Raw genomic sequence first — 25682 nt, forward strand, 5'->3', positions numbered from 1 at the left:
TGGCTCTGCACTCAGGAATCACTCCTGGCAGTTCTCAGGGGACCATATGGGATGCTGGGAATTGAACCCGGGTCAGCCACATGCAAGGCAAACGCCCTACCCGCTGTGCCCCGAGGATTTGAGTTTTGGAAAGACAAAATCTCAATGTCACTGTATTTGGAGTCTGTCACACCAGACAGAGGTTCAGTCAGATGCTGTTCCAGTCCCTGCGTCTGTTCCTTTTGGACAACTTTTATGGTAAAAATTCTCAGTCCTTGGTTTAGAAATACTTTTTCTAGATAACACCAAACAGTTGATCATTTCCAAATGATGAATTTATTTCCCAAGGGGCTCTTTGATACCAATTCTTTCTATATTTTACAATTTATTGTTTAATAATCATGATTGCAATCAACACACTGTATTTTGTTCCCTAATAAATCACAGGGAAAAAAGCTATTTGACCTGTAAAGACATGTGCTCAATTGCTCTTCAGACTTGGACTCACTGCTTGGTGGACATTTCTTCTTTAATGTGTTTAATTTTAGGGAAAAAACCTGAACTTTTAGCTGTTTGTATATTCTGGAGATGAACCACAAAGAAGTCAGGAAAGAAATATATAGAAAAAAAACTCAGAAGAATGGACTAACAGTCCTATTTGACCATAGTATTTATTCCTGTGAATTATTTTAACATTCAAGAATTGGTTGTAGATGGAATATTTATCTTTGTTAATAAAACCCCATAGAAATTTCTTAGGACTGCATCATTGGGGAGAAACTGGTGAAATCAGGCAGGGTTCAAGGGCTAATGAAATGTTTTTTTCTCAAACATTTGCTTCAGCTGCCTAATCATGTAATGAAATGTTCTAATGTGCTGTGGTCGTAAGAATGGCCATACCATTTGCCCCTCTCTGCAGATTCAGTCTTGCTTCACCATCAATATTGAGGCCAGTGATGGCACATTTGCCTTGCCAGTGTCTTGGGGGCCGATTCTGTAGTACTTGCAGGAAGACACAGACAAGCCAAACAGGGCTCCATCGTGCCTTTCCCCCAAGTATCTTTCCTGGTTTGTATCTTGTCCTGAGGTCAGAATGTCCAGATGACACGATTTCTGAGCTTGAATTCTATGAGGAAAGGACATGGACAGGCACAAACAGACCCGAGTAGAAACCTTCTGGGCAGAATTGATGTGTGTTGTGGAAGCCACTGAAATTCTACATTTATCTTTTCTCTAAGAAAGTTTAGCTAAAATTCACAGTATTTTCACCGAATTACCCAAATTTTAAATTAGATAGCATTAGTTCTGTTTTCACAAGTACATGATAAAAATCTTAGTTCAGGCTAGCATGGAGAGCATCCATATGGTGGGGTCTTGAATAAGACTCATCCTTTGTAATACCTTGCAAAGCTGATTATGGACAGAAGGAGGGTTGGTTGTTTTTTCTTTCATTTTTTAATTTTATTGAATTACCGTGAGATAGTTACATGCTTTCACCTTTGGGTTACAACCTCACAATGATCAAACACCCATCCCTCCACCAGTGCACACTCCCCACCACCAATATCCCGGGTGTACCCCCTCCTTTCCCACCCTCCCCCTGCCTCCATAGCAGACAATATTCCCCATACTCTCTCTCTACTTTGGGGCATTATGGCTTGCAACACAGACACCAAGAGGTCATTATACTTGGTCCATTATCTACTTTCGGCATGCATCTCCCATCCCAACTGGTTCTTCCAGCCATCACTTTCTTAGTGATCCCTTCTCTATTCCATCTGCCTTCTCCCCTCTGCTCATGAAGCAGTCTCTCAGCTATGGGGCAATCCCCCTGGCCCTTGCATCTACTGTCCTTGGGTATCAGCCTCATTTGATACTACCATACACTTATTTTGTATTTGTATTTTCTACCCGCTGTGCTATCGCTCCAGTCAGAGATTGAATACAAATTAAAATGCAAATGAGTGCAGTCCTTCTATGTCTGTCCCTCTCTTTCTAACTCATTTCTCTTAGCATGATACTCTCCATGTTTATCTATTTGTAAGGAAATTTCATGACTTCATCTCTCCTAACAGCTGCATAGTATTCCATTGTGTAGATGTACCAAAGTTTCTTTAACCAGTCATCTGTTTTAGGGCACTCAGGTTTTTTTCATAGTTTGGCTATTGTGAACAGTGCTGCAATGAATATATAGGTACAGATGTCCTTTCTACTGTGCTCTTTTGCATCCTTGGGATATTTTCCCAGAAGTGGTATTGCAGGGTCATATGGAAGCTCAATTTCTAGTTTTTGAAGGACTGTCCATATTGTTTTCCATAAAGGCTGGACCAGTCAGCATTCCCACCAACAGTGAAGGAGCATCCCTTTTTCCCCACATCCATGCCAGCACTGGTTGCTTTTGTTCTTTTGAATGTGTGCCAGTCTCTGTGGTGTGAGATAATATCTCATTGTTGTTTTGATTTGCATCTCCCTGATGACTAGGGATGTGGAGCACTTTTTCATGTGCCTTTGGGCCATTTGTATTTGTTTTTTTTAAGAAACGCATTCATTTCTTCTCCCCATTTTTTGATGGGGTTGGAGGTTTTTTCCTTATACAATTCTACAATTGTATATCCTGGATATTAATCCCTTACCAGATGGGTATTGGGTAAATATTCTTTCCCATTCTGTGGGCTATTTCTGTATTTTGGTCACTGTTTCTTTTGAGGTGCAGAAGCTTTTTAGTTTGATGTAGTCCCGTTTGTTTATGTTTGCTTCCACTTGCATGGTCAGTGCTGTTTCATCCTTAAAGATGTTTTTAGCTTCAATGTCATGGAGAGTTCTGCCTACATTCTCTTCTATGTACCTTATATTCATGTCTGATATTGAGGTCTTTAATCCACTTTGATCTGACTTTCATGCCTGGCATTAGACAGAGGTCAGAGTTCATTTTTTTGCAGATAGCTATTCGGTTTTCCCGGCACCACTTGTTGAAGAGGCTTTCCTTGTTCCACTTTGCATTTCTTGCTCCTTTGTCAAAGATTAAGTGGAAAATCTTTGGGGTCTGTGACAGGACATTCAACTCTGTTCCATTGGTCTGCAGGTCTGTTTTTATCCCAATACCATGCTGTTTTAATTACTACTGCTTTGTAGTAGAGTTTGAAGTTGGGGAAGGTGATGTCACCCATCTTTTTTCCAAGAATTGCTTTAGCTATTTGTGAGGGTTTACTGTTCCATATAAATTTCAGGAGTGTTTTGTCTATTTCTTTAAAAAATGTCATGGGTAAGGGAGGGTGGGCTTTAGGTGACTATGTTTGTGTCTGGTATTTCTTTGATAATGATGCATTTGACAAGTGCCTGAGAGATAAGTCAGAAAAGAAAAGCAGAAATATGTAAGGTTAAATAGAAGTATGTTTTGTCATTGTCATCGTCTTCTTCTTCTTCTTCTTCTTCTTCTTCTTCTTCTTCTTCTTCTTCTTCTTCTTCTTCTTCTTCTTCTTCTTCTTCTTCTTCTTCTTCTTCTTCTTCTTCTTCTTCTTCTTCTTCTTCTTCCTCCTCCTTTTCCTCCTCCTCTTCCTTTTATTCCTTCATTTTTTGCACTACACTAGCTGTATTCTCTCCAGCCCCTAGACATTTTCATATGGTAAAACAAAATTTAGGATGCCTTTGAAAAATACATGTCGATTAAACCTGACCATTCAGGCAGAGACCCCCACCAATAGTGTGTCATTCAGGTCTGTTAAAATTTCTTAATCTAAACAGTACTTCTCTGTATATAGCCTTAAATCTGAGCAAAATAGCTTTAAAGGAACTGAGAATGAGAGTATGTTTATACCAATGAGTCCCAAAACTTCAAAGTAACTCAGGCCGTGGAGTCTCTGCAAAATAATTGCCTCATGTCTAGTGACCTGTAAGATTAACTAGAATTAAATAAAAATGCATAATCCAAATATTTTGTAAAAGGTAAACTGACCAGGGTTTTCTAACCTAAGGAAATCAAATGGGTGAAGTGGGAAGGTGAACTGAAGGTGACAGGGGTAGTTAGGGGCCTTGGACACATTTGCAGGGCAGAACTGAGATAAAGCTTATATCTGAACCGCAGGATCAGCAAAAACACAAGCGTGAGATCCAAACTATAACTTAAAGGTATAATTGTCCAGGAGGCAGGCTGAGGGGTGAGAGGGAAACTGGGGACATCAGTGGAGGAAAATTAACAATGGTTACAGGATTGGGGATAGGATATTGTATGCCTAAAACTCAACTGTCAACAACTTTGCAAGTCACAGTGCCTTAGTAAAAAATTAAACTAAAATTTTTGTGTCATTTTGTTTGGGAGCCACAGCTGGTGGTGCTGAGGACTCATTTCTGTCATTGTGGTCAAGGGGCACTCGTGGTGGAGCTTGGGGGACCCCATGGAGTGCAAGGGATCAAACCGAGGCTGGTTGCAAACAAGACAAGTGCCGTACCAACTGTTCTATCACTCTGGCCTCAAAATTATTACTGTTTTTGATAGAAACTTTTTCTGCAAGAAGTGAAATCATCTTTTCTTCTAAACTTTCCTGCTGGTAAAATTTTAGAAGAAGTTACTACCTGGTCTAGCATGCTGTCAATTTCCTGAGAGAAAATAATCTACATTGCCATATATTGAACATATACATGGGTATAAAGACCTACCTAATCATAGAGAAATACAAATAGCCAGTTACAGACAGCAGAATTCTGGTCAAATAAAGAACTGCCATTAATAAAAAATGAACTCCCTGCTGGGACTGAGATAGTGCAGCGGGTACAGTACTTGCCTTGTATGCAGCCACATGACTTGATCCCCAGAACCCCACGTGGTCCCTCAAATCCCAAGAGAAATGAAGATCCAGGAGTAAACCCTGAGCGCTACTGGGTGTGACCCCCAAACTAATCACTGTCACTGTTACTGTCATCCTGTTGCTCATCGATTTGTTCGAGCGGGCACCAGTAACGTCTCTCATTGAGAGACTTATTGTTACTGTTTTTAGCATATCCAATACACCACGGGGAGCTTACCAGGCTCTACCATGCAGGCATGATATTCTCAGTAGCTTGCCGGGCTCTCCGAGAGGGGCGGAGGAATCGAACAGGGGTCGGCCAAGTGAAAGGTGAATGCTCTACTTGCTGTGGTATTGCTCCAGCCCCACCCCCCAAACTAATAACATTTTAAAAATCAAGAACTACATCATTGGTCAAGTTAGGTTTCATAAATATGTTGTACTTTCTCCTTCCTATGAAGCAGGTGTTTTAAAAAATGTTGCTCACTTAATTTCATTCAGATATCACTCCTGGGTGCCTCCAGAAACCACCTATGGTGATGGGGACCAAAGATAGGTTGCAGGCCTGAAGGGGAAGCACCCTACCTGCTGTACTGTGTCTCAGCACTGTCGACACACAAAATGGTAGAATGTTCTGCATCTTTATGTCAGGTCAGATAATCACAGAGCGGAGAGACCCACAGAACTAGCAAGTCTTATGGGCTTTTATATTATAGATTATTTCATTACAATTGTCAGGCCTTCAGTTTTTTTTTTTTGATTAAAGGTCGGGACTGTTTCTGGGGACTGGGAATGAAAATATTCCTTATGGAAATAAGATTTTGAATTAGATGGCACTCAGCGTTTCCACAATTTGACTTATCATTGAGAAGCCAAGAAAATTCTGTCAGTCTCACTACTCAGTTTAATTTTGTAGTTGCAAATTTCTCAAATTGCAATTAGTTGAAATTAACTTCTAATTAGAACTGTCAAATATAAAGTTACCAACTCCCACAAGCCAAGAGATTTTAAATAAATGAAAATGAAATACTGATCCTCATCCTATATTGATACTGTGGAGAAAATAAATATTCTGGATATTATAAGAGAAAACTCAGTGTCCATCTAAATAGCTAAGAAATATTAATTCTGGGGGATAAACTACATTTCTCAAAGAAAATATATAAGAAGAATAATTTGTATGTATTAGAGTTTAAATGTTCTTTTATGATTTCATTTAGTATTGTGATATGTATGTTTTGTGTAGTACTAAAAATTATTTGAGACCTTATTACCTGGTGCATGACTGATGATGAATTAGTCACATTAAAATATCAACAGAACTGACCACTTTAATAATTGTGGTGAAGAAGAAAGGATAAAATGAATAAAATCAATGAGTACAGTTGGTAGGGAAAAAATGTAGATTATGTTTCTCATATATCAGGAGCAACAAGTATAAATTACCAAGACTCAAGGGCTCTATGCACAGTACAAGTTGTGTCAGGAAGGCTAATAAATGGAATCAAATGCGATTTTTCTGAAGAAAATCTTAAGTTTTGTAAGGAAGTTTCATAACACACCAAGGAGAACAAAGAATACACATAAACTATCACCCACCATTCATAGCACCATATTCCTTCAAGTGAATTGATATCAAACACCCTGGAAATTTTTAAGGTGCTGTGTCAATATCAGACTGGAGCGATAGCACAGCGGGTAGAGCATTTACCTGGCACGAGGCTGACCCAGGTTTGATTCCTCCGTCCCACTCGGAGAGCCCAGCAAGCTACCGAGTGTATCCTGCCCGCATGGCAGAGCCTGGCAAGCTACCTGTGGCATATTTGATATGCCAAAAACAATAACAATAAGTCTCACAATGGAGACGTTACTGGTGCCTGCTTGAGCAAATCGATGAGCAACAGGACGACAGTGCTACAATACTACAGTGTCAATCTCATGGCTGGTGTTTTAAGCTATGGTACAGAATTTATTTCCTTGGTTGTAAAGTTAATCACTGTCCTCCCTTACTGAGTTTCATGTAGATTTTCTTTTCCAACATGACTCTATTTATGAATATATTTTTTGTCTGTATAAACTTTTTATTCACCGGGAAAAAAGTTTTGTAAGAGGAATTATTTGAAGAAATAACATTAGATAGCTCTAAATCTATGCAGTACCTCTGACAAATTTTCTATGCTTTTAAAGTATGCCTCAAGTAGTGGGGATTTGATTTATATAGAATGCAAATTCTAACTGATGTGAAGGTAAGTTAAACCACAAATGATATAATTATAAATATCACTAGACTTGAGTGAATTTTTTTGAGAACTTCAGCTTTTCTCTTGTTGCTTTTTTTTTTTCTTTTTGGGTCACACCTGGCAATGCACCGGGGTTACTCCGGACTTTGCACTCAGAAATTACTCCTGGTGGTGCTCAGGGGACCATCTGGGATGCTGGGAATCAAACCTAGGTCAGCTGCATGGAAGGATACTCCTTACCCGCTGTGCTATTGCTCCAGCCCCTCATCTTTTCTCTTTGATTGAGCCCTATATCCCTTTAATTTTTATTTAACATTTTGGTAAGGACTTTTATAAATAGGAGAACTTTCAAATTATTCAATGACATCTGGTGTTTAAAGAGATAAAAGTCAAGGACAAAGATGTGCCTTGCTCTATGGATGAGATACCTGTAATCAATCACCAATCCTGCAAATACTCACTGATTGCAGAGAAGTTCCTTATAGAAGAATGTTCTAAATTTAAGATGCTATTCTTGCTTTAAGTAATCTACCAGTTTTTGATAGAAACCAAGGAATTTTTGTTGTGGTCCTTGGCACGGTTTAAGTTGTAAGATTACTGAAATAGATAAAAAAATATAGTCCCCTTGGCATCGTCAAAATCAAATACAGTCATTCTCTAAATTTACTGCATAATAGAATTCCCGAAGACTTTAGAGATACTCGTATTCCATGTCCATCTGTAGGATGCAAATTAGTTATTGCAGGTGGAGCTTTATATGGACATTTAAAAAATACTTCTCTGATAATTCTGATTAGAGCCAGGTGTCAGAATCAGAGTTTAATGAGACAAGGAGGCCATGAGTGAGACCAATTCATATTGTCAATCTCTACTGGATACAAATATCTGTGAGAATAGATTTTATCTGCTGAACATAAATAACTTGCTGCTAAACAGAGCTGATTCCACTGTGGTCTATACCTATTCACATTACAATATGTAAAAGGAATGTCTTCAAGTTTTGAGAGAAATCCCAAAAACAAAAATCACTTAAACAGATGGAGATAATAAGATACTCCTGAGCACTGTGAGAACACAGTAAAAGTGTGAGTGTTTTGCTAAATGTATTGTTGGTGTGACTTCACACTTAGCAATTATCACCTTATTATTACAGCTTAGCTAATTCTGGCCTCACATTTTAATGTCTGTTGGTGTCAAAAAGTTGCCTCTTTTCCAAAGTCCGATATCATAAGCAGTGATGAATGTGAGAGACATTTTGTTTAAACCTACAGTCCATTAATTATCTCAATTAACAGCTGAGTTTTAAACAGTTTTATTTGGTAGGAGGCAGAAAGTCCTTTTTTCCCAGCTCTAAATATATTTTTGGTCAAAATCTCACTAATTTGCACCCCTCTAGTCTTAAAAATGTGAGAATAGTGATAGACTGAAATTCCCGTTTACTTAAGAAAAGGATGTGGTAAGTGTTTCAGCTCAGATTAAAAAAAACTAAGGAAACAGGTCATTGGCAGATCTGCCTGAAAACATGAGCATCAGACACCAACCAGCATCTGATAACAACTGCAGAAACTCACTCAACTCTTATCTTACTGGTCACTTCTTTTCTTAAAAATGTTTAATTTGCATTTAATGACTTTTTCAGCAACTGAATTTTATTTGCTTCTCTGTTTGGGGGCGGTGCTCAGGAGCTACTCCTGGCTCTACACTCAGAGATGTTCAGGGCAGGATCGGGGGACCACAGGGGATACTGGAGATTGAACCCTGGTTTGCCAAGTGGAAGGCAGGAACTTTACCCACTGCGCTGTCACTCAGGCGACTCTTCTGGTTGCTTCTTAACTTCTGCCAGGAGATACCTGTGCTCGCTCAAGAAGTTCTTGTTTTATAGAGGCAGATATTCAAACGCAGACCTATGAAGTGAAATAGATCACTAGTTGTCAAGATGATATTTGCAAAGTGAAGTTGAAACGAAGGCTGTATCCCTCCACCCCTCCCCTTTCAGCAATTGAGAGCTATCTGTATTTATGTGTAATTCTTGACTATCTGCCACCCCAATTGCAATAGACCGACAAGGACCAAACAATCTGAGATTCTAAGGGTGCCAGCACCCAAGAGAGCTCCGGGGATGGTTCTAAAACAGGAACATCATAGGCACAGCACACAAACTCTGGTGTTTGTTCATTGTGACACAAATCACTGTAATGCCATTATACTAGCTGTGGATTACACGGAAGTCACTGTTTCCTTCAAACATTGACTTGGATCCTGCTACCACACAGTTTACAGAATATCTTCATTGTCTGGCGTTCATGCAAACTGCTTCTTCTTTATTTTATGTTCCCTCTTAGCCTCTCACCAGACTTCCATTTTCCTCTCTCCACCTGTTAAAGGTGTCTATTTCCGCTCTGTCCTCTATGTATATTTCATATTAGCCAGGGTCATTCCAGTAGTGGAGATCCAGCGGACTTATTACACAATTGGGGGAGTGATTGGGGGTGGAGGCTTAGTTCCCCAGAGCGTTGGCAAATCACATCTGGGGCTGTGCCAGTGGAATGCAGACATAGCTTACAAGCACACACAGTGAACAGAAAAGGAGAGGCTGCCATTTTTTTTTTAATGACAAGTTTCCTATCTGCAATTGTAATTGAATAGTGTTTAGAAGGATAGGTGAAAATGTAAACTCAATCTAGCTTTAGAAATGTGGAGATAATATGGAATAGTGGACAAGAGAAGGAATGGAGTCAAGACAGCCCCAGGGAGATGGCTGACAGAGCTGGATCACTGGTTGGAGCTTTGGGACCACATGGTCCTTGGAACTCTTCCTGGTGTGCCTGAAACACAAACAGAAAGAAAACGTGGGGGGGGGGTGTAAAAAGGTACTGGTTCAGGGGCTGGAGTGATAGCACAGCGGGTAGGGCATTTGCCTTGCATGTGGCCAACCTGGGTTCAATTCCCAGCATCCCATATGATCCCCTGAGCACTGCCAGGAGTAATTCCTGAGTGCAGAGCCAGGAGTAACCCCTGTGCATCACCAGGTATGACCCAAAACCAAAACAAACAAACAACAACAAAAAAGTAACTGGTTCATATATGTACTAGTGTTTCTTGGGCTAATCATTCATCCTCAGATACACTTTATCTACAGAGAGGGGAGTAAAGCATGGATTACATAAATTAAACCACCAGACGTGTATGCAGCTGACTTAATGAAACCTTTGAGGGCAGCAAGAAAATCATCTTAAAATATGAAAAAATTATGCAGACTTGACCTAATTAGATCTTAGGCCAAGTGTTAGCAATTAATCTTACATTTTCTAACAGTCGAGTTGAATGTTCTAGTATTAAACATAAAATAATACAATAATTTGTTTAAAAATCACATAGATATATAAATGCTCAAATTTAATTGTAGTATCTCATAAATTTTACTAAAACTCTGAGATTAAATATTATCATTACAGCAACTATAGGTATTTGATGTTTAAATAAATGTCATGACAATAGAGATAAAAGAATTAATAAAAAATGTAATGATAAAATGAAAGTGTTCATTTATTATCTATTTTATATTTGATAACAACAAATCAGATAACTTCTGGCTTTATTTTTCACAAATGAAAAGCAAAAGAGTTTTATTTACACTTCTGGATTACAAATATTTTGAGAAATGATTTGAATTCCAAATTACTGGTCACCAAGGAAACAAAGTTTTTCTCTAAGTAAAAATTTTTGCTTCATGAAAACATTCAGATCCAGGAATAACCGGTAAGCTTCACCAGGTGTGGCCTGAAAACCAATAATAAAATAACATGCTTCATAGCGTATTATCTATTAAGAGAATATGATGTTCTTTGGAAAAATAATTTAAATAACAACTGCAGAAAGAAGAAATGTAATTGCATTCTAAACTTCAGGCAAATTTGGGCATACTTCATAAGCTTGTCTTATGAAGTAGAGTATAATTGATATAATGAGGGCAATTTTTCTAAAATTCCCTGAACAGCAGAGTGAACATAACTCTAGACATTGTAAATTGTAGTGCTTAGCTACGGGAATCTTCTTCAGTCTATATAAATTCTTAAAAAAGATAGAACTTCCTTTCTGTGATTAACTATCTACAGTCATTTTATGATTAAGATGTGTGATATAGTTAAATTTCTCGCATAAATTCATAAATTTTATCCTTATCCAAATTGAGGAAAGTGGATCTCTGGAAGGTAACTTGAATGGCTTCTCATCCTACAGCTCTGTAAATTCTTAACCTCTACCGGAGAATAGATGTGTAATTTTAAAGCCAGAATTGTACTGTTAACTCCCAAATAGTATTTATATTTTTTCAAATTTCTTCCTACCTCATTTATTCTCTTACAGTGCATTTTTGTTTGCATTTTACATTCATTTCAATTGTTCTTTATCAGGAAGCTCAGTAGTTAGAACTTCTAGGCTATTATTGAAGGAAATCTCCAAAACTCTTTACAAGTAATCTTAATTGAACAGGATGAAAGAATTCCAAGATGATATATCTTTTTTTATTTTGAAAAATAAAAACCTTTTGTTTCCAAAGGATCTCAGGGCTTACTTTTGGCTTTTTGCTCATGGACCACCCCTGACTTTGAGGATCCATATGTGGTTCTGATATCAATCCATGACCAGTGACGTGCAAGGCAAGGGCCTTACCTCCTGCACTATCTCTCTACCCCCATGCTGGTGTCTTTTATAACATATATTGTGTGACATTCTAAATATAGCAAGCTTCCATTTCTTACTACATTGAGGTTTATGCTTCTTGGTTTATATTTAATGAAGATGATAAGTGTCCAGCTTCGGTTTATTTTATATACCCCTTTAGAAACTTCTATCTAGAAATCAAACCAATCATGTTTTGTGTTCATTCAACTTGAAATCTACTTCATTGGGAAAACATTCTTTGAACTATTAGCACTCAATTCTGAAGGCACCAGGAAATTTTCTGGAGGTCCTTGGGGTCAAAATTACTTTCTTAAGGGTGTAACAATAGTTTTCACTTTTTCTTTTTTTCACTACACTGACTGTACATTAGTACCATCAAATAAATGACAGGTCATACAATTTACAATTACATTGGAACCCCAGGGGTTCCAATGGCAGGCAGCATTTATGTCCTAAGAAAGGGACAAAGAAATGCATTTAAATTTTTGAATTCAGAAAGTTATTCAAAAGAATGCGTGCTATTTTATCATAGTTTTGTGCAGTGTTGGATTTCTATTTGAAGGAATGTGCTTTAAGTGTTGGGTATCTGTCTTTATCTCATCAGCACTAATGAGATCCTTTTGACTTTTGCAATATCACTAATGCTATGACTGGAAGTGACATGTTAGAATTAAATTAAGATAAAATTAAATTAAGATAAAAGTATACCAACTTTATTCTACTTACTGTTTAGTGGAATAAATGCTTCTTATTTCAATACTGTTTAAATTTTGTAACTCATGACTACATTACTATTTATAATTTCTTGTTATTTAAAACAGCTTAACTGTTCTAAAAGATAAAAATCTAAGTTGATCACGTTTTTATGAAGAAATATGTAAACAATTTAAATATTTTTACCATATGTTAAGCACTTGTCCTATTGTACCAGTTAATTCCCTATTTTCTCTTATTCTGAGCAATTCAGCTGCTGTTGTAAATGGTGATTATTTCAGATAATAGTCTTAAATTATTCAGAGGGAATTAATCACAATTTCCTGATGGGAAGTCATGGCTATTGGTCTAGTTATAAAATAGCCCATCACAGGAGACATTTCATGCAAGAATTTAGAAGTCAGAAGCTTAAATATAATTCAAGCGATAATGAGGTACCTATTTTTGTTTTTAGAAACATTGCACATTTGTTTTTAGAAACAATTGCTCCTGTTCTTTGAGACTTCCATAAGCAGGTAACCTATGGCTACATTTAGAGGTCACGTACTAGTGCAAGTGTTCTTCAGGAAGTCTGTATCTTCCTTTTAGAGAGAAGAGTGCATATTTTATGTTCGTCTGTTTGTTTGTTATTTAACTCGAAAAAAGATTTGCTTTTTTTTGCTTTCTGTCTCAGGGAGGAAATCCATATAATAAGTGCACAGAGTTTTTTTTTTGTTTTATTTTTTTACCCAAAAGACTTTCATCCTCGGAAATGTTGCAGGATAATTTCCTTTGCATATGTTTTTTCATTTTGGAAATTCTATTTCTAACTATGAAAATTATTATTCCATGAACTTAAGACTTCTTTATTAATTTGGAGAGATTAAATGATAATGACCTCCCACTCATCTGTGAGTTATTAGATTATAAATTAAAGGACTGCATATAATCATGAGTGTAATTTGTTTTCTTACTGCACAACTCTTTGTAAACTTCTTAAGGACATGTTTTGTAGACTTTTCTACTCACCCTTGCTTCAAATTTTATTTTAATTTCACAATGCTTCTCTAATATCTAATTTTTGCTGTTATGAAAGGTTGAGTTTTAGTTGTAACCAATTTGCAGGATTATGTACTGCTATTTAGGATTCTCCTTTAGGATTTGTTTGTTTTTGACTCAGGTTATATAACTCTTAAAAAACTCATTTTCTATGTTTTATAGACATTTTCACTATATATTTGTATAATCAAGTCTCCAACCCACTAGCAGATGGGTACTTGTGTAGCTGACCTAGTGTGTCACAGAGACTGTTCTAATAACTGAATTCAGCTGTTTGAGTGAGAGCTATGAGGAAGGGTTACCAAACCGCATCATAAATATAAAACAAAGTAGATCAAATATTTTATGCTGAATTGGCTTATTCCTACACTTTAAATTTCTTCAAGAGAGTTTCGTAATTTTAATCATGTTTTATTTTACATTTCTGTAACTGATGTTTCTGTAATTTCCTTTTCTTTTGTTAAAATAACAAAGGATGCTAGATGTTTATACTTAGATTCAATAGTAGTTAGATATTAAGCTTAGTGATTCATGGCTTGTGGTGACAGACTGAAACCTGGGATAAAAATGGCAATTTCATTTCTTTCATTGAATTTCATGATGCTGGAATTCTTTCCAATATCCAAAGGCAAAGAGGCACAAAGCCCAGTCAGTGCTCTTAAAATCTCCCTTCTGAAAGCAGACATCTGCCGTGTGCTAATTGAGTAAAGATAGAATAGGGGAGGAAGGATTTCTAGGTCCTTGGTAGTGGTCTCCACTATTCACATTTAGCAGAGTAGGAAGTGCATATATCATGGCATGATACTTATACACAGTGGTGTTATCAAGAAGTAATATTTGACAAGATTTGACTTTCTTTGTGACTTAAAATATTTTTATTTTCTGTACAAAAAATTGTGCCTATTATTCATGTTAAGTGCAACTTGAAATTAATTTTAATACAGATCCATGTAGAAATCTTTGTGAGATCCTGGTTACAAATCAAATATACTTTGTTGGACACCTTCTTGAGACTATTCTACTCAATAGAAAGAGACACTCTATAGTTGTCTTTAATTTGAATAAAATTAATGCCAATTAAATGTCCCTTATCTATGCTGATTAACTGTCTCTTATCACACTGATATGATATATTGCTTCCCCAGGTGATCCAATTGGTACCCCTGAGGTGTTCTCTGAAATACAAAATTTGCCATTTTATATCATATCCACTACCCAGCCACCGCCACGCTCCAGGCCACTTTCTGGACCGCGTGGCCGCATAAAACACTAAATACCCACTTTCCATAATTTTCACACCATATTGGATGGGCTTCAAATATGGTGTGAACCATGGGAACACCGCTAAGGGCGATTGGAGGCTGCCCTAAAAGTCTCCATCCCTCTCAGAGAGCCCGGCAAGCTACTGAGAGTACCCCACCAACACAGCACAGCCTGGCAAGCTACCCCTGGTGTATTGAATATGCCAAAAACAGCAACAGCAACGGGCCTCATTTGCCTGACACCGAAAGAGCCCCCAATATGGCAGCCTTAAGAAGGATGAGCAAGGAGAGTCCGATAAAATCTCAGGGAGAAACTACACTGCCAAAACGAAGACTGAAATGACTGTCTGTACTTTCAATACACGGACGCTGGCATTTGAAGGATCCATCGAGCACCTGATGGTACAAGCGCAGAAGATCAAGTATGATATCATTGATCTTACTGAGACAAGATGGCATCGATCACATTATGCTGTTTCAACACTGGAGAAGAACTGTTCCTTGGAACATGCGACAATAGAGGCGTCGGTGGTGTCGGTTTCCTTGTCAACATGAACTTGGCCATGAGCATTGATTCATGCAAATGCCTAACAACCCAAATTGGATGATTATGCTTGAATAGATGTGGCTCACTGCTGGCAGTTTCTATCTTCGTTGCCTATGCACCAGCATCCAACTATGATAAAGAAGACATTGAGAAGTTCTACATGGAGCTGGAGAAGTTCTATAAAGACCACGCATTCTACAAGATCATTGTCGGCGATTTTAATGCCAAGATAGGACCGAGAAGATCGCCCAAAGAACTCCACATAAGGACCCATGGCCTAGAATGGAACACACAGGGTTAGAGACTGTCTGAGTTCATCATGTCTACCAAGACCATCCATGGTAACTCACGGTTCCAGAAGACCAAATCTAAGCATTCATCGATTTAAAGAAGGCCTTCGATTCTGTTGAGACTGAAGCGGTCATCAAAACCCTGGCCAAACAGGGCCTTCAAACTAAGTACATCAAGATCTTCCACAAGCTGTATTATGGATTCACCACCAGGATCTCACCATTCTACAAGGAAGTCATCATTGACATAAAGAGAGGGGTTCCACAGGGTTTTTCGCCATGTCACCAAAACTCTTCAGTGCCACCCTCGAGAACATCATGCAACGACTGGAATGGGAAGGAATGGGAGTGAAGATAGATGGTCGGCAACTACACCACCTCCGCTTTGCTGATGACATCATTCTGATAACACTAAACATTAGTCAAGCAGCACAAATGCTGGCTGACCTCGACCGTGAGTGTGGAAAGATTGGACTGCAGCTGAATCTCAGCAAAACAATGTTCATGAAAAACAAACGAGTCCCTGACATTCCATTTGCTTTCAACGGAATGAACATCTCTGAATGCAGCAGCTATGTGTATCTGGGTTGAGAACTCAACATGAGGAACGACTTGGCGCCAGAACTGCGCAGGAGGAAGAGAACAGTGTGGATCACCTTCAAGAGCATTGAAGAAGTGGTTAAGAGGACAAAGAAACTCTGACTCTGGGCACTTCTTTTCAACTCCACTGTTCGTCCTGCACTAACATACGCCTCAGAGACCTGGCTCCTATGAAAACAGGATGTGAAGTTTATTCAGGTATCCCAAAGAGGAATCGAAAGAGCTATGCTTGGAATATTACGTCTCACTCAACTGAGAAGAAATCCAGAGTTCCAGCCTCCGTCAACAGCCAAGAATCAGGGATGCCGTCTCGCTTGTCAAGGAGTCAAAAATCAAATGGGCCGGACATGTAATGTGATTTAGAGATGATCACTGGACTAGAACTGTTACCGACTGTATTCCACAGTATGTCAAAAGACTGCGTGACTGACCACCAACGAGATGGTCAGACTTCTTTGTCAAAACCCTGAATGAACGTTTTAAGGCTCTCCTGGAGCGAGCAGATGCCATTGGACTACAATAGCATGTGACAGGGATGAATGCTGGTGCCCACTTGAGCAAATCGAAGATCAGCAGGATGACAAGTGACAAGTGATATCATTGCTTTGATTCTGAAGTTTCTCTGGTACCTTGAAAAAATTCTCACCTTATGTCTGTAAGGTCATTAATTAAGAATCGCCAGCATTGTATAACTAAATGCTTTGCACACACAGGTCATTCAGTGGCTTAATTTATTACACAAAAAAGTAGATCTTAGTTGCAATAAACTTTTCAACAATACTTGGTTGAAAATGTCAATCAAAAAATAATCCAGGCATCTTGGTTAATATATTTTGAAGTAATGTTATTAAAAAGATCAGTCACTCTATGTTTTTTTGGTGTACCATATACTTTTATTTGGATCAATAGAATAGCTATATAAAATGCATGGCAGATTTACTTTTATCCTCAACAGTTTTGCTGCTCATTTATAGTTCATAAAATTTGCCCATTAAAGTTTCAACAAATCAGAGTCTGAGGCGATAGCACAGCGGGTAGGGAGTTTGCCTTGCATGCGGCCAACCTGAGTTCCATTCCCAGCATCCCATACAGTCTCCTTAGCATGAGCCAGGAGTAACCCTTGTGTATCACCGGGCATGGCCCAAAAAGGAAAAAAAAATAACAAATTTAATAGATTTTAGATAACCAGTTGTGTGATAATCACTGCAATATAATTTCAAAACGTTCTCATCATGCCCCTAAAACAATTCTTAACCATTAGCAATTATTCCCTATTCTCTTATACTATCCTACCATAACCATCAGCCATTGTTCTGTCAGATTGACCATTTCTGTTGAATCCCTGGTAGCAGTTTCTATTTAGATTCTCAGAGGAGAGTAGAAGATAATCTCTCATGATATGATGATAAGTGGCATTATCCTGAAATTCTAATAGGCATAGAAGAGAACACCATAGAATAGAAACATTCCATATTCACTGACTGGAAGAACCAACTTAGTCAAAATAACCATATTTTCCAAAGTATTATAGATTCAGCACAATTCCCATCAAAATTCCAACTACATTCTTTAAGAATATATCTAAAATATCATTTAGATCACTAATGATATTTTTATTAATTTATCAACACCATGAACAACCAGAGCCAGTCCAGAAAATAAGAAACTAGAAAGTATCCCATTTTCTAACTTGAAATTGCACTACTAATCTGTAGTAACCCAAATACCATGGTGCAGATAGAAGGAGAGAATGAGGGACAGATTTGAATCGAGAGCCCAGTAGAAACATTCATATCTATGGACAGATAATCAGAGACAAAGGAGCTGGGTGCCTGAAATAGAGTGAGAATAGCCTCTTCAGCAAATGGTGCTGGGCAAACTGGATAGCCAGGTACAAAATAAAGAGGAAAAAAAGGCAAAGGAAGAAGAAAATTGCTTCATAAGCAATTTTCATCATTACATTGCGAAGGAAGGAAGGAAGGAAGGAAGGAAGGAAGGAAGGAAGGAAGGAAGGAAGGGTGGGATGGATGGATGGAGGGAGGGAGGGAGGGAGGGAGGGAGGGAGGGAGGGAGGGTGGAAAAGAGGGAGGAGGGAGGAAAAGAGTGAGGGAGGAAGGAAAAGAGGGAGGGAGAAAGGAATAGAGGGAGGGAGATAAAGAAAGAAGAAAGAAAGGAAAGAAAGAAAGAAAGAAAGAAAGAAAGAAAGAAAGAAAGAAAGAAAGAAAGAAAGAAAGGAAGGAAGGAAGGAAGGAAGGAAGGAAGGAAGGAAGGAAGGAAGGAAGGAAGGAAGGAAGGAAGGAAGGAAGGAAGGAAGGAAGGTGAAGCTACATTTCACATTAGATACAATTCTTTAGAAATGGATCAAAGACATTGAGATTAAATGTTCAAAATTTTAAGCATTCTCAAACTATTTTTCAGAGTGGCTATAACTTGTCCTTCTCACAAGCAGCATCTGAATATTCCAACTTTTTATGTATTCACCAACACTTTCATTCTTGTATTTTTAACTTATGATTAACTTTATGGGTATAAAAAGATATCACATTGTAATTTTACTTTAAATTTTTTAATGATGGTGATGCTTATATGCATTGACTGGAAATTTATTTTTGAGGGAAAATGTATTTTCATATTCTATTTTTAGTCAGATTTTCCTCATTGAGTCTCATTCTTAGTATATGTTGGATACACTTTCTTCTCAGATATAATGTTTGTAAACATTTATAATATGTATGGTGATAAAGACATTTTCAACCTTCATAGATCTCTTAAATTATTTTAATATAGTCTAATATTTTATTATTATTCATGCTTTAGTGTTATGTTTAAAAGTTTCCAAATTCAATGCCACGAAGGTAAATTTACGTATTATGTTCTAAGTAGGTCTTACATTTAGGTCTATGATTCAACTAAATGAAGTTTTACAAATTATGTAAAATTATTTAATTTTAATGATTGCTTATGAATATATTTGATTCAGAAGTATTTATTAGAAACATTTTCTTTTTCCATGAAATATTCTGACAACTAAATCAAAATCCTATAGACAATAAGGATAACTATTTATGGATCTGGGTGCAATTTTATTGATTGGTATAAATGTACATCCTTCTGTGTGTAGAACTTTGTCTTTATTTTTATAGCTCTCTTACCAAGTACTGGAATCAGGAACTAAGTTGTAAGACTTTTTTCCTGCTCAGTCTTGTTATTAAGACTGCTGATACATTTTTTTAATGGACTTACCCTCCTGTGTTCTGAAGGAGACAGAAACACTGGCACTTAATGCATAGCCACTGGGGAAATTAGTCCGGCTTTTTGTGACTAAGATGACCATAAAAACTTTGGTAAACAACTGGTTTAAGTCATGGAACATCAATTTTCATTATTACATTTGCTGTGAAGTCCACTTATAGAACACTCTTCAGTTTTCCAAAACAGACAGGAGTTTCTTATCTGAACCAGGCTCATTTCATATAGAACTGAAGTAAGTAAGAGATGCAGAAAGTAAGAGATAAATACAGATGATCTTGCTTTTATTCAGAGTCTAGATAAATAAAGGGTATAGATAATCTCTAATGTGAACAACCCATGGAGCGTAGAAATGGGAACTTCCAGGAGCTGGAGTGATAGCACAGTGGCTAGGGCATTTGCCTTGCACGTGGCCGACCCCGGTTCGATTCCCAGCATCTCATATGGTCCCCCAAGCACCACCAGGAGTAATTCCTGAATGCATGAGCCAGGAGTAACCCCTGTGCATCGCCAGGTATGACCCAAAAAGCAAAAAAAAAAAAGAAAGAAATGGGGACTTCCAGGGCGAGGAAATGGGGTAAGTTCCTGGTGATATTATAAGTCATGATATCCCAATAAAAAAATAGTTCAAAAATGAAAAAGAAAAAGCAGAAAGTCCAATCAATTTTAAGCCAACCATGTGCCTTTTGTTCTAAAGAGTGTAATTTGTATTATAGTATTATATTATTCAGCTGAAATATCCTAATATTTGGATGCTAATTTAAACTTAAAATATTTTTATTAGGTACCATGATTTACAGTAGCACTCTCATCTCGTTCATCAATTTGCTCAAGTGGGCACCAGTAATGTCTCATTATGAGACTTGTTACTGGTTTTGTCATATCAAATACCACATGGGTAGCTTGCCAGGCTCTGCCATGCAGGAGGGATAGTCTTGGTAGCTTGCCGGGCTGTCCGAGAGGGACGAAGGAATCAAACTCGGGTCGGCCGTGTGTGAGGCAAATGCCCTACCCGCTGTGCTATGGCTCCAGCCCCATGATTTAATCATTGTAAATCAAATCTCACAATGATTTACAATAATAATGTTTAATAATGTTTTAGGAATATAGCATCACTGCTCTACATTCTCCATGAACGAACTGGCATCCCTCCGAGACTGTCTCTAGGTCTCTTTTCATTCTACTTGATTCTCCCCCACTAGCCGACTCAGATGGTTCTTGTCCTTTATTTTAAGTTTTGGTGGCTTGATGCACACACAGTGGTACTCAGAGACCCAAGCAGTATTTGGGATCAAATCCAGAGCTTCTTGTGCTGGCTTATTTATATCTCACCAAAACAGACTCGATTCTTGAGACACAGTCTCAGGATCTGCTATTATGCTCTCACTGGCTATTATTGTTGGAACATTAACTCTATGTCCACACAGTTACGTGGATGAGTGCAGGTAGAGAACTCTCTAGGTCTATTTCATGCAAACCATGTCCTATACTCCTCGAACTATCTTCAGTTGCATTGTTACAGAGCTTATTAGAACACTTGAAGGAGTAAACAAATTAATTCAACCGTTCTTTCTTTTCTTTTTTAAGGAGCAACTTAAGTAATGTTCAGGAATCAAACTTGGGACTTCTGCATTAATGTATATACTTTAGTTCCTTGACTTATCTTTTTGGACTGGCAATATTTTTATCCAAAACAAGACTTTTAGTTGATTCCTAAAGACCTTAAGAACTGTCAGTAACCAAGGATGTTATGTAGTAGCCAATTTTCTTTTTTTTCTTTTTCTTTTCTTTTTTTTTTTTTGCTTTTTTGGGTCACACCCAGTGATGCTCAGGGGTTACTTCTGGCTCTGCACTCAGGAATCAGTTCTGGTGGTGCTCAGGGGACCATATGGCATGCTAGGTATCGAACCTGGGTTGGCTGCATGCAAGTCAAACGCCCTATCCGCTGTGCTATTGCTTCAGCCCAACTAGCCACTTTTCATGAAAGATTTAAAGTCAAATAAAAAATAAAATTTGTCTACTTGTAAGAAAATAAGATCTCTAAAGAAACTAAAATAATTCTGGTAAATCACATATTGTGGAAATCATATTCTAATTTTTACTGCCTTAGAAATATTTGAAATAGCAGAATTTAATTCTTTTCGTAGAAGTAGTTCTATATTGCATTTGAAGATTTAAGAAGAATTTTGATATTAGAACCATAACACAGCCTCCATACTTAAGCTTATCAGTAGATAATTATTTTCCACCAAGAGTCACCAAAATTTTTTAGCAAATTGTTTCTTTAACTTGTGTGATTTGGGGGCTACAGAGAGCACATTATGGTATAGTGTTAAATTCAATAACACAAACTAACTGTTTCAGTTTTATAATATTAATTGAGGTTGATGAGTTGTGACGCTTGGTCACTTATTATAAAGACAGCATGGCAGGAGTGGTGTTCAGCAAATTACTGAGTAGACCACTTAACTAGTTTGCAGCATCATTTCTCACTCCCCTAATCAAAGTCCAAGCTGGGGCATTACAAGACGCCCCGTCGTGACTGTCTGTCACGGAGCAGTTGGAGTGGACTGGCCAGAGGACTTCCCAGGGCAGCCGGAGCTCAGCTCTCACTTCAGCCTTGGCCGGGACGCTCCACTGATGGAAGGACGTGACACAAAGCAAAGTGACGCGGGCGCCTTGGTCCAAGAAGTCTAAAAGAAACCCCCTTTCTTCTCTCTATTGTTTTCTTATTTCCAAAGACCAAATGAACATAATTCCTTTATATAAAGAAATAATGTTCACAAATCTTTGTGGCTCCTTCCCTTCTCTTCCCTTCCCTTCCCTTCTCTTTTCTTCCCCTCCCCCTTCTCCCTCCCCTCCCCTCCCCTCCCCTCCCCTCCCCTCCCCTCCCCTCCCCTCCCCTCCCCTCCCCTCCCCTCCCCTCCCCTCCCCTCCCTTCCCTTCCCTTCCCTTCCCTTCCCTTCCTTTCCTTTCCTTTCCTTTCCTTTCCTTTCCTTTCCTTTCCTTTCCTTTCCTTTCCTTTCCTTTCCTTTCCTTTCCTTTCCTTTCCTTTCCTTTCCTTTCCTTTCCTTTCCTTTCCTTTCCTTTCCTTTCTCTTTCCTTGTTGATGTATCTGTTTTGGGACACACCAGGGGGTGCTCAGGACTTACTCCTGGCTCTGCACTCAGGGATCACTAGTGCTAGGGCTCAGGGAACATCAGGTGCTTGGGATCCAACGCAGTTGGGCTGCTTGCAAGGCAAGCACCCTTCCTCCAGGCTCTCTCTTCTGTCAGAGACTCTCTGAGGCTTAGATTCTAGCCAGCACTGTTGTTGCATTGTTGATTATAGTCTATTATAAAAACTTAAATAGATATTTCTGAATTCCTCAATTTTGGGGAATCAACCCAGTTTGGGACCTTACAGAGCAGTGATAGGAACAAAGCAATTATTCCGCACTCATTAAATGTTGAATTAAATATACAACTCATGGAAACTTGTTTAAGCTTTAGCCTACTTCTTAGTTAATAATTTAAACAAAAATAAAAAGGGCATATTTATTCTTTAACATACAAACACTTGAAATCATATGAAATATGTACAAGAATAAAATGAATATTATTTTGCATTGAATTTTTATTCTAGTGGATAAAGATAAAGAAATACGTAAATCATACCACTGTCAGAAACTAACACCACCATTCTTTATTTCTTGTTTTATTAAATTTTATTTATTTTTTATTTCTGGACCATGCCTGGTGGTGCTCACTCCTTACTCCTGGATCTGTGCTCAGGGTCACTCCTGGTGGTAACAGGAATCAAACCTGGGTCAGTAACATGCAAGGCAACCAAGTTCCCCACTGTGTTGTCTTTCCCTGAAAAAATTCTCTTTTCAGGGAATTTTAAGTATAAAAGCTATTAAAGTTGGCAGGTCTAAGAAACAGCAATACTAAACAGGTTTGCCATTGTTTTTTCCTTATGTAAAAATGTGATAAATTACTCACAAAAATGTGAGAATAATTTCGGGATTTTTTTTTTTTTTGCGGGGGAAGGGTGGTCTACATTGAAGTGCTCAAGGTTTATTATTGTTTTTCCCCCCAACTTAAGTGGCATAAAATAGCTTTATGACATATAAATACTTGTGTTAAGATGTCCAAAGAATGTTGAGAAGAGTCACAGTTTAACATTAAATAATCCTTTCTATTTAGAAATGAAATTGTACTGCAACTGTTCTCGGTACATGCATTCTGGTAATGAACCATAGAATGATCCCTGAAAGTATAGTCTTGGTGCTTGCATTCTGGACTGGTCTTTTTTCCAAAGTAGATATTTAAGAAAGAAGTTGACAATGAGATTGCACTCCACTTAAAAATAATTATTATCCTGTTTTATTTTCAAATTTTTATCTTTATCATATATCATAGACTTAAAATTATTTCTGAATATGAATTATAATAAAGTATAAATGTTGATAGTTTTTATTATTCTTCAAATAATGAGAAAAAGAAGAAAAAACAAGCCAAAAATAGTCACCCTGCATAGTAAATCTGCAACTTTATAGAAAGCGTTAAGTAATATATAAGATAAAGTATTAATATCATTATAGTGTATATCTAATAAAGTAGAGACGTTTTGTCTACTAGTTCAAATAGCAAAACCATATGAAGGATAATTGAAAGGCAACATAAACCTAATGTATGAGAAAATGCTATATTAACAGAGAAATGAAAACTATCAAACATAGAATAGCTGTAAAAAATTTCTAACACGTTTTATATAAAGTTGACTACAGTGAGGTCTACAAATGTTGTACAAGTCTGGTATGAATATTTTAGCAAAGAATTCATCTTAGATTATCTACATATAAAGAAATACTATTAAGAATGTCCATAAGACTGTGGAAATCAACAAATTGTGGGTGTTAAAATGTTAATGCTTTAAACTCAGAAATAAAATTAATATTTGTGTGTTAATTGCATGATATATTTTAACTAAAACAGATTTATTCATCTCATTTACATAACACTGATTAGGTAATAATGAAACTGGGTTTTTTTCAGCTTTAGTAGTAATTTTACATTGTACATAGTAAGAAATATTTGATTATCCTTAAAAATAATATCATTATCTTCATGGAAAATTTCACAAGACTTTGAAATATTTAAATACAAGTACTCAGATGCTGGGAATTTTTAAAGGAAGACAATGAGAAACACCTAAGTACATACTATGAAATCCCACTAAGACAAAGAACAAAACGACTTGCGAATATATAGCTTTTCAATGTTTAAATTGTAGGGACACACAATATCAATACTTACGGAAGATTTTTTTTCTTAAGAAAGTTCAAATCCAAGATCTTAGCTAATTTATTGTCTTTCAGATTTTCTCAAGAAAGTTCAAATCCAAGATCTTAGCTAATTTATTGTCTTTCAGATTCCACTGTTTAAACCTGTGTACATGTGCATTTTTTGTTATCATATATCATAAAATACATTAAAATGCATCATAAAAATAGGGAAATAAAATAATAATAAACTGTTAATAGGGACTTTGCGCCAGGCTGTTTTCACTCAGGGCATCCCAGAGGGGGGCAGGTGAGAATCCTCCCCACCTCAAGGGACCCAGCCCAGGCAGCTGACCTTCCAGACCAAAAATGACACATTATAAGTCACTTCCTACCATTTTCCATAATTACTACACCATATTTGATGGAGTTCAGACAGTAGACAACAAATCATAGAGTTTTATATATCTGCTGGTCAGGTGTGTATACACATATATACACACATGTATATACATACATATATATACACACATGTGTATACATACATATATATATATACATGCATACCTCTTGGAGAGTCCAGCAAGCCACCAAGAGAGTATACCGCCCACCCAGGCACAGCCTGGCAAGCTACCTGTGGCGTATTCGATATGCCCGAAACAGTTACAATAGGTCTCATTCCCCTGACCCTGAAAGAGCCTCCAATCGTTGGGAAAGATGAGTAAAGAGAGGCTGCTAAAATCTCAGGGCTGGGAGGAATAGAGACATTACTGGTGCCTGCTCAAGTAAATCGATGAACAATGGGATGACAGTGATAGTGAATAATAAAAATAATAATTCTTAGAAACAAAATAAACTTTTTTGTCATAGAATCAAGGGTCCATGTGATTTTTTTTTTTATTTTAGGGCCATGCCCAGGCAGAGACTAGGCGACCCCATGGTGTCAGGGATTGAATGTGTGGCGTGGGAACTTCAGGCAGAGAAATTATGAGCACTGAAGCAGGGAAATGTGACCTGCAGAATGAACACTCCA

General features: G+C 37.6%; 1 protein-coding gene across 1 annotated transcript in view; it reads left to right on the forward strand.

Annotated features, from left to right (window-relative positions):
* CCDC102B (coiled-coil domain containing 102B) overlaps positions 1–25682 on the forward strand; it is a 280013-nt gene that overhangs the window by 220098 nt on the left and 34233 nt on the right. The gene's annotated exons all lie outside the window — the stretch shown is intronic.

This window comes from Sorex araneus, chromosome 2, assembly GCF_027595985.1.
Source record: "Sorex araneus isolate mSorAra2 chromosome 2, mSorAra2.pri, whole genome shotgun sequence".
In the NCBI taxonomy this organism is placed as follows: Eukaryota; Metazoa; Chordata; class Mammalia; order Eulipotyphla; family Soricidae; genus Sorex; species Sorex araneus.